Raw genomic sequence first — 5,409 nt, 5'->3', positions numbered from 1 at the left:
CATGCTGAAACAAAAAGTCATTAGTTACATTTAAATGTAAACTTCTGCGAATCAGAGAACATCCACGTCAAAAAATTAGTTTCTTCTTCACGGCACAGTGCAATGCGGAACACCCAGAGGGGTAGTGGAAGAATTCAGATTCAGCCTAAGTGTTCTGGGAATACTTCAGTCAATATTCATAAATGGATCAGAAATATATGACATGGTTTAAGACAGGGATCTGAAACCTGCAGCTCCAGAGCCCAATGTGGCTCTTTTATCTCTCAATGAAGGCTCCTTGGAAAAACATAAAATAAATCAGAGAGACTGCTGACCCAGACATGTCGACCGTCTGAGTCAGGAGCTCCCTGCTAATGGCTGTCTAACCAAAACTACCTAAAGAAAACAAATAAACAAATCCCACAAACTAAGACTACCAAGATCCAACTCCAAACTAAAATAACAAAACCCAGCAATGTAAGACTGATGAAACAAAGAGGGGAAAAAATAACAAAAAATGAAAAGAAAAAGAAAATAGCATTTTTTTTAAGTGAGTATTACTTAATTAGCATTTATTTAATGTAGATTAGTTAAATTTATGAAATGATGGCTGAGGTGCACATAGATGGTAAACTACATAGGTTTTCACATCCCTGTTTGCTCAAACGCTACCTCCAGAATAAACAGATTTTGTTTGCAAAGCAAAAAATTGGTAAAACTTTTGATCTTTTATGGGTTAAAAGCATATATCATCTTATGCTGCACAACATTTGTTACCAGCTGCCAAGAGCTGCACTGAGATGATCCTGTTTAGCACCAAGCATCTTTTATAAAATAAGTTATTTGAGCTTCTGTCAAACGTTAAAAAAATAAATAAATAAATAAGATTTTGAGAGATGTTAGTTTCTTTTTATATTTTTGCTTTTGTTTGTGCCAAAACATAGACATTGTTAAAAAAATAAGGCCATTAATTAAAATAAAAATAGGGCTGGGTATCGGTTATAATTTACAGAAACAATTAGATTCGATTCACAAGAGCCTGAATCGATTTGATTCCGATTATTTTCGATTCTTTAATTCAATTCAAGTTTAAGTTTACACATGTATACACATTTGTTAGGGAATACATTAATAATTACTTAATAATTTTTATACATTTATATTAATCTGATACAGTTCACATACTATAAAATGCATTAGTTGTCAGGAATTAGGGAGAACACTTGAGGGTACCCCAGGATGCAATGACTCAGGACCAGAGGGAAATCAATGAAAGAGTTTTATTACAATGATCCTGCAATACGGCTCTCTCTCCAGTTCGGAGGAATGGCGCTAGCGAGCAGCTTAGCGACTCCGGGGAAGCGTTGAGGTGAAGCCGGAGAGAAGTGGCACAAGCACGTGAAGCTCCTCGCTGGTGGAGAGAGAATGGCAGAGGCAGGGCGAAAGAGGCAGTTAGAGGGGCGAGCGGAACAGGCAGGACGACGAGAGAGAGAGAGGCGGGCTTGGAGGGTTGCTTAGTAAGGACGAGGCTGGCGTTGCAGGCTTGGCGAGGCTGGCGTTGCAGGCTTGGCGTTGCGGGCTTGGCGTTGCTAATGTTGCAGGCTTGGCGTTGCTAATGTTGCAGGCTTGGCGAGGTAGGCGTTGCAGGTTTGGCGTTGCAGGCTTGGTGTGCTAATGTTGCAGGCTTGGCGAGAAACAGGTTTTTGCTTAGCTTGATCACGAGAACGTGGGTGACCTTCTGGCGAGGAGGAATGGGAGGTGGAGGCTTAAATGCTGTGGAAAACAGGTGGCGGGAATGAGGCTGATTGCTAGGCGGACCAGCCTCCACATTAGTAAAATAATTTGTTTTATAGTATTTTTTTTTTATTAACTTGTCCTGTCCAACAGCTGAGCAAACAGCTCAGATTCAATTTATATTATACAGTGTCACATAGATTCTCAAAAGGAGAAGTTCTAACAAAAATGTTCAGATCATTAACATTGTAAACATTGTTCTCTTCTCCTGGAGGACGTTTCAGTTTGGCCACTAAGTGGCGATCACGCTATAGAAGTACACTTTATTCAAGAAGAAGAAAACAGTATTAAGGACAAAAATAATGTTTTAGACCACAGATAGTTACTTTAAAAAATATTTCCTGAAAAGAGTTTGGAAAATTAATGCTTACAAGTAAATAGAGATGTTCATTTAGGCAACAATGTATTTTTTGGTCAACCGAATGTTAGCATTATTGGAAATTCTATTAATTGTTAGCATCAAGTTAGTGGACTTTAGCTTTATGTGCTAAATCGATTTATATCTTTTGTGAATCGATTATTGATCTATTAAGCACAAATCGATTCAAATGGATATTTTTTAACCCAGCCCTAAATAAAAGTTTCTTAAAGGCTAAAGTATGTGGCTCCTTGTAGGTTTTGATCAGTAGAAAACGATCCCAAATGGCTCTTTCACTGTTATAGGTTGGCGACCCCTGGTTTAAGCTGATCAATGTCACATAATCTGTTCTCATACTTTAGCCCTAGCTAGTTTATGAATTCAGGTCTTAAGGGGTTAATATTAAGGGATACACAATGATGTCGGTGAAAATTTTCTTTCATCAAGGTGGCAATAAAAGTTTTTGAGATCACTCAGCGCCTCACCTGGATCGTCTCTGAGACCAGGCGAGGGTGGGGAAAGGCGCCTGAGACAAAGGCAAACGGCGAGACTGTATGAGAACGGCAAGTTGGGGGTCGTCCTTTGCATTTGGTTGAATTTTAATATGCCTCTCTGATCTGATCTGTGCTGTTATTTCTTTTATATTATTTTTTTTTTTTACATTTGTCAGAGGGCAACAGATAAAGAGAATAGCCGCTGGGATAATTTTGAGTGCACTGCCCTTGAGAAATAAATACAATTTAAATTTAAATTAACTTTTAAAGGAAACAATAACACACATAATCGCAGGTGATTTGAAATATTGTTTATTTTATGCAGATTTCCTTCCTTTAGCACCAGTTATTTCTGATCTTCATTACATCAAACTCCAGATACTGTCAGGACACAGTTTGTAGTCATCAAGGTGGTTTTCAGCCAGGGCAATACCTATTTTCTGGCTGTGCTGGTTTAGGTAGGCGCCTTGAACCCTTCCTTTTCTCCCGATACTTTAATGATGGCAAACATGAGATGATTGAGCTAAAAACTAACCCTGCGCAGCTCTGCATCCTCCTTGGTCATCTCAAACACGCTTTTTGTCTTGAAGTTGAGTCATAGCAACTGGATTTAAAATCTTCTTTCAAAGGTTTCACTGCATATCCTAATAGCGTCATCAGTTTGAGTCGACACATCCTGTCAGAAGTCATCACAGCAGATCAGCTTTCAGTGATCCGCACTCTTGGTTCTCAAATCAGATTCCCTTTCTGACAAAACCCTGTATTATTTCCTTGTTGCCACAGGAAAACCCAGATCCGGGACCCTTTAACTACATTGCTAGGCAGTACCATGAAGGGTCTTCCCTAGGAACTCACATGGAGTCATCGCGCCCCTTTGGGAAGCAGACCCTGGTTTTCTTCATGCCAGTCCTACACCAATGATTTTGGTAAAGTATCAGTTGATCAGGGGTGTCAAACTCAAACACGCAGGGGTCCAAAATCCAAAACACACCTTAGGTCACAGGCCGAACAGGATAAATATTTATTTAACACAATTAAACTTCATTTTTAAAATGTAACTTTTTTACATTACTATGAATAAAAACAGACAGGAATATCATTCCAGAATAAATCAACTTAAACCTTAAATAATATTTTACGCTACATAAAATATATTTTGTCCAAATTATACAAGTTATTATATAATTATATAAGTATAAGCGCAAGATAACATCGGGCCATTAATAACATAAATAAAATTAACAGGAGGGCTGGATTTATTTACCCAGAGGGCCTTGACTTTGTAAACATGCAGTAGAATATTCATCACCATTTTTTGGTCTATTTTTAATATATTTTTTAATTTTCTTTTCTTATTTTTTTGTATGTATGTAATGATTTGAATATGTGTATATATTTCATTTTTTCTTTGGAATTTACTTATCTTATTCAAATGATGTAAAAGGGGCAAAAAAACCCAAGTTTTCTTCGTTCTGTTCCCTTTAATTTCCTTATAGTGAAATAACTTGTGCAAGATCTTTCATTTTTGTGGAAATGAAAATAAATAAATAAATGGAAAAGCTCAATACCTCTTGTAGCATCCATCCTCTGTTGAAAAGTTGGCAACCCTTCATTAGGCCATGTATGTGAACACACCGTAAGAGCTACAAAAAATAAAAATAAAAAATACATTTTTGCATCTCTTACAGTTGTTGTATTAACCAATTCAACACTTTTGTTTTATTCTAAACCTTAAAACTTTACACCATTAATTTATAACTTTGACAATTTTGATTAAACTAAATCACTATATTTTAACAAATTTATTTCACAATAAAAATATGTTCCTTTCTGTGTAAACAAGATATAAATCATACTATTACCGTACATTTCAAACTATGACTCAGCATTAGCTTGGCATCACAGTGCAACCTACTGGGCAAAATTATAATGTGCTAACAACGTAAAATTATGAGAAAAAACAGAACTAAAAAGCTGCCAAAACACAAATTATTACAAACCTCGTTCCCTCATCAACCAGGTGCTATGGGATATGGCAAACTTTCATTTTTTATAACTTTAACTTTAGTTTCACCATTTTGGAAGACACGAGGCGAATTCAGCCCTCCACGCTAGCTTGACTGACAACTTCCTGTTGAGCGCCTCCTGGCGTCCCTTCAAAATAAAACCACAAATATGTTGCACAAAAAAATGGAAAAAAACAACCCGCAAAGGGCTAAATCTTAAGGTCATTACTCAACCAATAAGTCTTACCAATGCAAAGTTCTGCCTAATGTTTAAAGTATATCCATGCTGGAGAAAAACAGCCTTAAAACAGATTCAACCATTTGATTTAGGTTAAAAAAAAGTTGTTCCTTTTTGGTTTCTTTCTCTTAAAATATATATATATATTTTTTTAATAGATAATGAATTCATTTGACCTACATTGCAAAATCTTGTCTTAAGGAAGTAAAAAGGCCCGACTTGCATGTAAAAAATAATCTTATCAAGGAAGTTTGTATTAGCAAAGTAATTTTAGCTTGAGTAAATATGTCTGTAAATTTTTTTTTTAAAATAAGAATTCTCGGTAAGACCATATTCTCTCCCAATTGATAGATCGTATGCTTATTTAATGGAGTATGCTTATTTAATGTCAATGGGGTAAGAATTATGAACTTATTACTGGAGCCTGCTGTTGTTGTTTTTTTTGTTTGTTTGATTATTTTTTTAAGCTTTTTTTATATCATAAAGTTGATATTAAAGTTGTTGTTTGACTTGTTTTTACACCTTCCAGAAATGAAAACA

The 5,409-nt window shown here is 36.0% G+C and overlaps 1 protein-coding gene across 1 annotated transcript in view; it reads right to left on the bottom strand.

Moving 5' to 3' along the window:
- Positions 1–5,409, bottom strand: part of LOC112156560 (proton myo-inositol cotransporter) — a 158,582-nt gene that overhangs the window by 151,378 nt on the left and 1,795 nt on the right. The window contains exon 2 of the mRNA XM_036210240.1: positions 4,194–4,779. The gene's annotated coding sequence lies outside the window, so the exon portion shown is untranslated. The remainder of the gene's footprint in view (positions 1–4,193; positions 4,780–5,409) is intronic.

This window comes from Oryzias melastigma, linkage group LG23 (assembly GCF_002922805.2).
Source record: "Oryzias melastigma strain HK-1 linkage group LG23, ASM292280v2, whole genome shotgun sequence".
Classification (NCBI taxonomy): domain Eukaryota; kingdom Metazoa; phylum Chordata; class Actinopteri; order Beloniformes; family Adrianichthyidae; genus Oryzias; species Oryzias melastigma.
This window is presented reverse-complemented; position numbering and strand designations above follow the sequence as displayed.